Source organism: Pinus tabuliformis, chromosome 5_2 (assembly GCF_031772625.1).
Source record: "Pinus tabuliformis cultivar Carrire ecotype Pingquan chromosome 5_2, CPIR1, whole genome shotgun sequence".
Lineage (NCBI taxonomy): Eukaryota > Viridiplantae > Streptophyta > Pinopsida > Pinales > Pinaceae > Pinus > Pinus tabuliformis.
In genome coordinates this window covers 386,594,846-386,607,338 of record NC_142306.1, presented here as the reverse complement: position 1 = coordinate 386,607,338, position 12,493 = coordinate 386,594,846, and the positions used below count along the sequence as shown (strand labels likewise).

General features: G+C 33.8%; 2 pseudogenes; both read right to left on the bottom strand.

The window, feature by feature from the left end:
- Window positions 1-3,740: 3,740 nt before the first annotated feature.
- LOC149159121 (O-fucosyltransferase 23 pseudogene) lies at window positions 3,741-5,483 on the bottom strand (annotated as a pseudogene).
- Window positions 5,484-5,485: 2 nt separating this feature from the next.
- On the bottom strand, window positions 5,486-7,847 carry LOC149159120 (WUSCHEL-related homeobox 12-like; annotated as a pseudogene).
- Window positions 7,848-12,493: the final 4,646 nt, after the last annotated feature.

Here is a 12,493-nt window from a genome sequence, read left to right as displayed (position 1 = left end):
AAACAGGATGTTGGGAAGTTCCTAAAACGCCATGGATGGAAAGGATCTGCCATATATGTGAGAATAGGAACATGAAGGATGAAAACCACTTCTTCTTAGAGTGCCCCGCGTACAACCACATTAGATCTCAGTTTCACAATCTTTGTTACAACACTGACCTTCCTAGCCTTTTACAATGTCAAAATTATAGTAGGCTTGAGAGGCTTCTCTCCAAGCTTTTTGAGCATAGGAATAAAATATTAAATCAAGATAAATAATTTGTTTCTTTAGGTCCGATAGACCATTGTTTGGTATCAGCAGACGTTAACCACCACTACCACCACCATCATCATCATAAATATAGTTTATCAATAAGTTATAGGTGATATTTAAAGATTATTTTATTAAATTAGAGATATATTTTTATCTAAGTATAAAATTAAAATAAAAAATTAAAATCATAATAGGATTCAAATTAAAACTATATGTTTTTTTTTCTAGTTAAGACTAACCTAAGTACCCATGGGGGATTTGAACCAGTTACCTATCGCAAGGAGTGCCTTAACAGCGCACCCATTCACCGTCAATCCAAAGCCCCGTGGACGAATTAAAACTATATGTTAGATATAATAAAGAATAAATATTAATATACATGGATAACTATATATTAATCTTTATTAATATATTAAAAATTAATAAACGTTGATGATGAAGAATGTTCACTAAGATCAATATAGTTTATCAAACAATATATACACAATATAGTATTATATTGATTTCTATACATATAAATATATGTCTATTAGACTATTATAATGGCAACTAACTTTATTAAAATTAATCCACCACTTTACTAATGATTTACATAAATGTGCTTTATCAATAAATCACATTCAATGGTTGTTTTATTAAGTTAGAGAGAGAGTTTTTGAATTAAATATGAAACAACAACCATATACAAAACTAGAATGATATAAATATTAATAGACATTCATAACTATAACTATACATAAGAATAACTAGAGACACTAATGTATAAACATAATTTAGATATTAGTAAACATTGATATAGTTGACCATAGTAATCTATAGTTAAATGTTGACAAACTTGGTCAACCATGTTCACCCATAATCAACCATATATTCACCATAGTCAGCCATGGTTAAACAAGCTCAACCATGGTTATCCATGATCAACCATAGTGAGTCATGGAAAACATGGTCAACTGTGGTTGATAATGCCCAACCATGCTCAACATGATCAACATGGACTACTATAGTCACCTATGGTCAAACTAGGGTCAACCATTATCTACATGGTCAAACATTATCAACCATGGTCAAACAAGTTCAATCATAGTCCACTATAGTTAAACAAGAAAAATCATGGTCAATTATAACTTGACCACATTTAATTATAGTCAACCAAGGTCAGCCATGTGCAAAATGGTCAAACCATGGTCAACTATTGTCAATATGGCCAACTATAGCCAACCATAAGCAAATCATCATCAACCATTTTCTTCCACATTGAACATGATGAACCATGGTCAACCATGGTCAACCACAATCAACCATATGCAACATGGTCAGCCATAATCAATTATAATCTATTATAAACAACTCTAATTTAATATGGATTCCATGATCACCCATAATTAACTATTTGTTGACTATAATCTATCACTATCAAAAATAATAAACCAAAATCAACTATAATCTAACCCAAACATATTAATAACACAAAACATATAAAATTTCATTTTCTTTCTTTCATAATCAAATTATCACCCTTAATTAAAATAACACAACCACATTATTCATATGATTTAGTTAATAATAATATAATATAAGATTCTATATTATCCCTTACTGATTTTACTTCAAAGTTCAAAAAAGTTTCCAAGGAATTTAAAGCATGTGGAAGGTGGATAATTTAAACTTATGCGACTGAAGTGTTTCCTCTGCTTGTAACCATTCATAGAAACTGATCGTTCAAGTGCATAGAAACTAGCACGTGAGCCACCCAGTTTTGGATCTGCTGAATCGTTTTGTTTTTATGTATTTGAAATTTTGATCTATAAATATATATTTTATTAATATTGAATAATGCCACTTGTTCGTATTGCCCATTCTCATCTGGCAAGCTGCCTTATGTGGGCTGCAGGGGTGTTGTAGGTCCATGCAGAAGATGGAAAAAAGAATTAAAAATGGGATACACTAATCTTCCATCGTTATTATCGGCGGGTCCAACGTAACGTAACATCAACCCCAACCACCATTAACGTAATGTATGGAGTGGGGCATGTCTTATTATTATTTTAAGATAATGTGTGGAGTGGGGCATTTTCTTTTTAAATGATGCGAAATATAAGATGGCCAGGCCACCTGGTGATTCCACAAGTACACATCACGCACATACACGTCGAAGCAAAAAGCAATTGCAAATTGCCTTAACACGTCTCTTCTCATTGTCATCTATCTCACCCCCCTTTTGGCAGGTGGCAACCAGGTCCGGTGGTAACCGAGTCAGCAGTACCTTTTGTCAAAGTCCTCCACTGGTTAACCACGTTCAGCACCTGTTTGACATTACCCAAAATTTTACTAAGACCTATAGTATCTATTAATTTCATATCTCGATATATTCATTCCAAATCTCGATAAATTTCATGTGTCGGCAAATTTTGAGATCATAAGCTTTCCGCATTGCCAATTCTCTGCAGATTCCTTCAGCTTCTATACTTTGGATTGCTTATTGTTAATTATAATCTATATCAAAGATCAGCATGATTCTTATGACTAAATTCTTATAAGCCCAGATCACTTCGGCGCTCACTTACCGAGCTCGATCACTTCGGCGCCCACTTACAGAGCTCAGAATCTAACACTAGCGAATCGCATAGCCAGAGTCTAGACTCTAAAGGGGCGTCGGAAAATAAAAAAATCAGACAAAATTGACTAATCATTAAACAACGCCAATGTCATATTTAAGCCCGTGCTTGTGAGCAAAATACGATCGTCTATTCCAGCAGATGACCAAAAGGTTAAAGTGCGACTTTAAAAGCATGGCCTGGAAACCAACTCCCGCCAAGAATAGGGTATCAAATGAAAAAACAACGCCCTATTACGCAGCTTTTCAACGATCCTAAACACACAACTTTAAAAAAGATGAAATGAAAACTGGGCTACTTTTATGTCGACTGCAACAAAATCCCGGGAGGTAAGGAAATTTTGGATGCAAATGATTCACAAGTACGCAGACACTTTGGATTAATCATACATACATCGATTTCGAATGTCTTTCCACTTTGGTAAAATTTACACAGCGAGTGCCATCAATGTCCAACAAGTTACAGAATCTTGAACACATCACCACTTCGTACTACTTAGTTACGGCATTTATAATCAAAAAATAAAGTCTGATGACAGCGCTGTTTAAACTTTTCTCCAAGAACTTGTGTTCGGCCGCTTTTACAGGAAAAAAAATTCACTTAAAGTCTCTGCTCAACTCTATGATGACAAGAAAATCAGTAGAGTAAGCAATCCCTTTCTATTACAACTAGAAATAGCCAGATGCATTGGAAAGACAGGCTAGGGTCCTCGTACGTTATAGTTTTAGAGTCAAACCATCTAATTTTGTATATGTAATTGCCAAATATCCAAAATAGTCGCTTAGAATAAACATCTTCAAGAACAAACTGCATTAATTCTGAAATAAATATAGGCCCAATTTAATAATAGTATATAACAATTTGTTTTGAATAACACCCATTGGTATTGAGGCACCATTAATCTCCCATTCTCTGTTAAAAATCTATTAGATCATATTTGAAGAACATGATCGTGAGAAAGAATCATACAAAATGCACATAAACTGTAGCTTCTGCAATAATTGTTGGCCATACAATTTCTTTGTAGCATACAGATTACAAAATAATGGTACAGGGAATCACCTTGTTGAGATTCAAGCCTGAATCTGCAAAAAATTGGACAATCTGGTTCTAGTATTTCACTGGCAAGAGACCTCATTAGATCCATAGCTAATAGCAGCAAGGCTCAAATCCGACATGTTGGTTGCCCATCTTTTAGGTCCTCCTGCTGGGCCTTCAATGTTGTAAGCATAAGAAGCCACAGTTGAACCTTCACAATCCTGCGCCCTATCCATTCTCATGGTCCTCTGCAGCACTATGAGACTCGAAAATGTAGAAAAGCTATTCCCCACAAATGTATCAGCCTGCAGGCATACTTCATAATCAATTGCAGATTGAATGAGATAGGGATACTTTGAGTAGACATCCAGCACACCCAGATTCTTCTTTCCGTAAGGGGCTAAGAAGCCACTCCATCCCTCTAACAGCGCCCTGTCCTCTAAAAGATCGTCGGCGACAGCCAGATAAACAACAGAGGGCTTCTCCAGTCCAGGAATGTTAGCAACCCTCTTCATTATTTCCTCCTTAATACTGCAAATTCTCAAGTTCTTGCCATCTCTAGCTCTGGACCTCTTCTCAAGCTTCTTGCAATGTATCATCCAGTCTTTCTCAATTCTCATATGGACCGCCACATATTTGGGTTGAAAAATGAATGGGCTCATTCTGATTTTATTCCGATCAATTCCTGTTGGAGAGCTCAAGCTCCTGAGCTTGGATACAACTCTGGAGACTTCCGCTGACAAATTATGGACAAGAACCAGACACTCAAAGACTCTGGCATAATCAAGAACAGGCCAATGGTCGTGCCAAAGAAAAGGGTGTTTACCCTCCAATTTAATAACGGTATGCCCATCGCTTTCAGGGGTTTTGCATTGTTCCAGCTGTGCCATATCCCTTTCCGCCGTCCACCGCCGTCCACTCCCCTTAGCCACAACGAAAACATCGGAAAAATTACCGGAATTCATGCTGCTTATGCGAACGAAGCCGTTGCAGAGGGAATTGAAACGATGGAGCGAGAATAGGCGATCGAATCCGAGGGGCTCCAAAAGGTCGGTCTCTTTGTAGAAAAGCGAGGCGCTGAGGTTGGGCATGAGGAGAGTCCGGTTCAATTTTCTCGCCGTCAAGACCGCCCTGGCGAGGGCGATCTTCTGATTGTTGAGACCCCATATGATCTGCGGAACTTCCAGAAACTTATCATCTCTAACACCCGCCTCCGGCACCATCAATCTGTTAGAGGTGGGATCTGGTGTCCATTGATGATATGCGCGCCTTATGTCTCTGAGCTGTGCAATAATGAAAAATCTGGAAAGGAGCAGACATGAAAACAACAAGAGAACCCATGTAACCCATCTGTAAATCATGATTCCCGTGAACCCCGCCGTATCCGCCATAGAGGAAGACCTCTCCTCCTTCGTCGGAGCTGCGTTTGTCTTGCAACTAGTTTTCGCTTTCATTTTGTTTATGTGGTTTACTCTCGAATTCATGGACGGAGGAGGCGCAAGTGTGGGGGTATGGCAGACATGAATCCTACCAGAAAATGCCTACTAGCTGTTTCAGCGTATGAAGAACACAAGGCATCACTCGTCGTAATCCCAACGCTGGTGAATATACATCGTTGTCTGGATTTCTGGCCTCGTATACGAACGTGCAATAGGATATTTCTCCGTAATATGTAAACTTCATTTTCATATTTTTAATTTGATTTTAATATATTTTTTATTCTTTTCAAAATCTATACTAATTTCATATCTAAAGTAATACGTGAAGCTGAACAAAGGAAGCAGCAGATCCACCAGTGATAAAATAGCCTTCATAGCTGCAAAAATAGAATAAAAAGTACCCATAAGGCCACTCATATCAGAGCAATAAACTTCTATATTTATTTAATTTTTTGAGACTTAATTATACTAAGACTGATTCCATATAAATGAACATAAGGAATATGTATAGCATACCAAGTAATATTTAGCTCCATGCTCCAGGCCTTCCAAGGTGAATCCCCATTCATTCACTAGCACCGACTCGCCAGAGGAATGGAGTAAAAGTGCATCATCCCCGAAGAAAGCCCTGAAGTTCAGGGGCTCCTTGGGGACTTCCATTGGAATGTCATTGATGAATACAATTATTGATCGGTTAGCGTTAGTCACGGAGTCCTCCTGCACACCTCCTGCAGACCGAGCTTAATATTAGACATGAAAACAATTGTGTCACAACAAAGCACAAATATATGTATATGATATGTTGGCAGCTTGAAATTAAGACATGGTAACAATACTATTCCACTAGTATCAGTGCCTATGTACCTTCATTCAAAATTCCGCTGTTTCCTGTTGTCCCTGCCCCTCCTAATGCTTGCATGTTACTGCATTGAGTATTGCTCATTTCTTGGTTCACCTGCATCTCGTAATGGTTCCCGGGCAATGAAGATACTGGCACAGTAGAAGATGAGGGGGGTTGATTTCCAACCGTTATAGGTTTAGACTGCACTGATGTTGACGTTGATGTTGTTGATGTTGATGCAGTTGAAGATGTGGTCTTTGCACCCTTGGGGCAAGGTTTAGACTTTTGTGCATCTTGGACATGTCGCTTTCGCTTTACTCTGGACTTTCTATTCTGGAACCAGTAGAACACATTTACATCACCAACTTGCCCGAATTCTTCGAGCCGAGCTCTGATCCTTTTTATTTCTTCTCTGGGAGGGTTCACCATGCCAGAATTGAATATATCTTCCAGGATCTGGATCTGCTCTGGTTTTGGATGCCATCTTGACTTTGTTTTGGACATGCTCGTTTCCTTCTCCTGCAAATAATTACTTGACAATGCACCTGCTGCATGGAAAAAATATTTATGAAAACTAATGTCAAATCTCTATCAAAACTAATGGTATATGACTGTCTGAAATTCTATCAAAGCTTAATCTTCACTGTACTCGTGAATTTTAATTGACATGGCACAATAATTTAAAACTCTTGGAAAAAGTTAGTTTTTATTTTGTGAAAAAAGTTAGAGTAAGATTATTGTTACCCGTTTTTAGCCGAAAATATACCCTTAAAAATGAATAAAACTTTAAAGCAACAAAACCATATTCATATACTCAAAAAAAAATTACAATAATATTTATCAAAATATTATAATTTAACAAATCACTAACTGCTATTTGCTATTGCAATATCTATAGATACCGAACCATTACAACAACATTGATCAAACTATTATATCATTCCCCAACCTTAACATTATCCTATTACAGTTTGATTAATCAAACGAGCTGCGATCCCTATGGCACTATCTATATTAATGTGATGACCGAGAAAGTACTATATTTGTTTACGCAAATGTAACCATGACAGAGACAGTATTATTTCTAAAATTTTATGAAATAGTAATATATCTTAAATTTTATACTTCGAGGAATAAAATAGTATAGTTCTGAAAGTACTATATTTGTTTACCCAAAAGTAAACATGACAGAGACAGTATTATTTCTAAAATTTTATGAAATAGTAATGTATCTTAAATTTTATACTTCGGGAATGAAATAGTATAGTTCTGAAATAGTATACTTCTGGGAATGAAATAGTAATAGTATTATATCTTAAATTTTATGTTTCTGTGATGTGATTTGATTTATGATATAAGGTTTAGATTTTTTTTTTTTTAAATCACAGAGAACAAAAGATAGACGCTTTTCAATCTAGATCTAGATTCATCATTATATCTACACGGCATCTGAACGAGCTTGATTTAGTTTGGACGTGCAAGAGAAAAATATTGCCTTCAGAATATGGTGGCCTCATCGCTAAAAAAATTAGAAGTTTCTGGCAATTGATTAGAGGACTTTGATTTCAGGAACATTCTGGGCCAGTGCTTTTTGGAATTCATATTGTGCGAATGGAGGGACCGCGTCTGATCTGCAGGAGATATCTTTCCGTAGTTGCCTTTAACCCGCTACTTTGTTGCTGCAACGAGAACACCGAAACTACAATGGGCTCTCCAAGATGTGTGAATAGATCACTATCCCAATTCTCAATTTATAAAGCACCTAGAAATGCCATGATCAAGAAAATAGTGAAATGGGATGAGTACAACTGAATAGCAGTTACTTACATAAGGGCATTGAATGGTTGGTTGAACGTCAATGGTTTGAACTTTGAAGGTCAAATGACAATATGCCCGTCTGTGACCTAAGAGTAACAGAACATTGAATGGTTGAGTGCAAATGGTTTGAAAGTCAAAAGAAAATATGGTCGCCTCTAACCTAGGACCCAAAGGGCATGAATGGTTGAACACAAATGGTTTGAAAGTCAAATAACAATGTGGCTGTCTATAACCTAGGATCCAGATGGCATTGAATGGTTGAACACAAATTGTTTGAAAGTCAAATAACAATATGGCAGCCTATAACAAGGGTCCAGAATACTCTCTTGCAGAACAGAGGGTGTCTATGGAATATTAGAGACGCCTTTTAACTTGCCATAGTGAATATTTAATGTATAACCGTGATATCATTGTCACACTATATACTCATATTTGGGTGCAATCTCATCATCTGTTTTTTCAATTTCCCAAGGCTAGAATTGGTTGGTTAAAAAATATATGACTATGAATTTTTGTTATTCAACTTTTATTTATTCAGATGTATTTTCACATGTATTTAAAAATAGTGAATATTTTGAAATTTTTTTTAGAATAATTAAAGTTTATAAATTGGAAATTAAAAATTTATCATTTTTATTTATTTTTTATTAAATTTAAATAAAATTAACTATAAAAACAAAAAAAAATCAAATAATTAAATTATAAAATTTAAAGCAAAGTACAAATTAAAAAATCAAATAATTAAATTAAAAATATACGTTACAAAATCTACGCTCAATATACACAATATATATATATATATATAAAACAAAACATAAAATAATTATACCACACTTTATTATTGGTATCTAGAATACTTTTTAATGTGGTCGTCATCTTACACTCTCATTCCATGGTCAAACTACATAGAGTTCAGATGATTGGCACAGTATTTTTGAAGAAAGTATTTTTATTTCACAACAAAATATATTATTATTTTCCTATTGAAGATGTACCATAAATTTTAATATTGATTAAGGTAAATATAAAATTCAAAAAACATATAAATATAATATTTAAAAATAATCTAAATATAATACTTACAAATGAGGGACATATTTTTTTTATTTATTTTTAATTACTATCTCATATTTGCGGAAACTGGGCTTTCTTTTGGTTACGGTTGATAAAAGGAAAGAATATAATCTTTTATTTTATCAAAGTAATATTAATAAAGTAAAGAGAGGTGTAGTTTGTGACGAAGTACATTTCAAGTTAGGTTAGTTGTTTTGTACAAATTTTGTTATTTGACTTAACTCTAAAGTTATTTATCTATTTTTTCTAATTTTCGGTAGAGCGGGCGTATAAAATGTGTTGTATCATAGTTTATTACAAATGAGTAAAATATAAGTAAAATAATTATAGTAAATTGTTTTGTACAAATTTTGTTATTTGACTTTAACTCTAAAGTTATTTATCTATTTTTTCTAATTTTTTGTGCAGCCAGCGTATAAAATGTGTTGTATCATAGTTTATTGTAAAAGAGTAAAATACGAATAAAATAATTATAGTAAATAGAGATTAAATTTGGAAAGTTATTTTTTATTTTAAGTTGAAGAGTATATATATATATATATATATATATATATATATATATATATATATATATATATATATAAATATATATATATATATATATAATATTATCTATGGATATTAAGAAAATTATAGGTCATAGACCAATTTGAGTGGACGTTAACCAACCACCATCATCATATAATTGAGAAGAGTAAATTAAATAAATATTTTAAAATGATTATAATAAATAAAAATAAAAATCTTTAATGCTCAATTAATAAATAAATAAATAATCATTAATACTAAACTATATTTAGTTTTTTTTTAAAGAATTTTGAATGTATTCAAAATAACAGTGCAAAGATTTTGGTGGGATGTAATAATGAAACTTTTTTGTGACACTCATATTAGAGAGGATTTGTTTTGTGTATCTATATGATAATTGAGCATTATGGTGATTCTATACGCTTGTGCCACCAATATATTCGAGATGCACTGGAAACAAATTGAGAAAATTCAGAAGCTTTTAATTACAAATAAATTCAAAATTAAAAGTGCAGTTCCTTATGATATCTTGTTAACTGAGATAGGGGTTGCTCCTATTGAAGCAATTTCTATGGTGCGAGTCATAAGGTATTTAAAAAAAAATTGAGGAAATGGAAGAAGTAATTGCTATGGTGCCAGTCATAAGGTATTTGAAAAAATTGAGCAAGTGTAAGAGCGAAGATGGCCGAAGGTTGTGCTTAATGACATATTGTGGAAAAGAAAGAATACTTGGATGTGGAAAAATAACAAATGGTTTAGTAAATGGGATATTTGTTTGAGCATGTGTCCCACAATTAGTAAAGAGATGAAGACTTTTGTTATGGATGAGTTCCACAAACGTACATGGGAGAAGGAGCTAGGGAGAAAGAAGAAGTACTATATTGAAGAGTTTAATCCCACTCATAATAATCCACAAAAACTGTACATAGAGGTCAATACTTCTTTGAGATCCAAAGTTCTTAAATGGTTTAATTAAGGACTCATTCTCATCCACTCTGTTGTGAAAGAGGGCATTGGAAAATGCCAAAAGAAGTGTGGAATGAAAGGGTATGTATTCTTAGCCCCACAGGGATAGGCGAGTTGGTAATCACAATGCGGTGAAGTTCGTTAGAAAGGTGGGCTCCATACTGAAGGTCACAAGTTCAAATCCCCTGGACTAGCCGGAGCTGTGGAGAGGGGCGGGTGTAGTTCCCAGGGGTTATAGTGGTAGCGGTCATAATCGACCCCGTGTTACATGAGTTATGAGGCTGCTCTAGTTGTTGATTCCTCTGTAATAAAAAAAGAGTGTAATTTTTCTCTTTTAGAAAAGTGGAAATAGAAAGACATCAGAGAAAGTTATGAAAATATTCTAGCAGCTAGCTCTTCGGATAATTTATTCAAGAAGGGTTTGTTGAGAAGCTCAGAGCATTTATTGTGAGACCTCACAGGAAAAGGGTTGAATACAAGAAATAAATGGAGAAGGAATCTGTCCCATATTCCATTTTAGCTTCGTGGATGTTAAAATAATTTCATTTCATTTCATTTCAATATCTTAAGCATGTCACAATCATGCTTAACCATAGGAGTCATGTTTGTTGTAAATCTCATTAGAAAAAATATATTGGCATAGAGCTTAAGGACTTTATTGAAGGGTGGTAATTCTATCAAAAAAGTACAAGAGCCATGAAGATAATCTTTTTTATTTATAGTGTTTTAGGAACATGATATTCTTGTATGAGTCATCCATTTCTTATTATGTAGGATGTAGGCTAAGACCTCTATAATTACTAAGGTAAATTCGAACACAAAGTAGAAGGAAATTATGCATCATGAACACCAAATAGGTTATTCTTAGTGAGGATATTGATTGTTTGTCTCTCAAACCATGGAAAAAAATGCATGTCATGGTGTATTTAGAGCATAATTCCTATTGCATAGATCTCATGATAACATGAATTATGTTATCTTCTTTATATCTTATATAAGAATCCCACCTAAGTATCAAAATAATTTTTGCAAGCATTAAGGTTGTAAAGGATACATCACATTACTCTTGGCCTTTCACTAAAGAAGAGGGAAAGATATATGAAAACCATTCCCACGTATTTGAAACTTAAATTATAGTCACACTAACGCCAATGTTTTGAGAAAGAATAAGAAGAAAGTGAAGTGTGTGATATATACAGATGTACAAAGTTGGGAGGAGGAGAATGGACATAGTAATCAATTGATGATTGAGAAAATTAAATGAATAGAAGATCACAATTCTTACTATTGTGATTCTAATTTTCGGTTTTGTTATATTGAAAAAGTCCATTTTGTGGAGGTTCAAACATAAAATTAATCAAGAACATACAAGTTATCAATAATATTATTAATGTTTTTCATTGCAAACAAAATCATTGACATAGTCTAGTGTGAAACAAAGAAAAAATATGCATTATGTTTACTATGAGCTTGACCAAACCTATACAAGATTAGTGGATTGTTGAGAGATTTATATTCAAATGTTAATTATTTGATTTTGTCCTAAGTATCTATTTTTATAATGTGGATTCTATGAATTAAATGCTAAGTGGTTGACACACCAACAAATATTCTAAAATAATAAGAAAATATTAGATAGCAATGTTATAACCATGTTATATTTTTCAGTGTGGTATATGCTTTCAGAGAGAGGGAATATTATACGAATACAAAGAAATAATGATGATCTGATTCATTGGGTTTAGTGGATCTCTATTGTTTTCTATGTAAAATTATTATTGCACCACACATTTGTAGTGAATCTAGCTAATAGATTTGTAATTCCATTATAATATGCACACATAACCCATGACTAATTGTTTTATTCTTGAAAAGTGAAGAGTAAAGATAACGAAGGAATGAAATTATAATGACTGTGA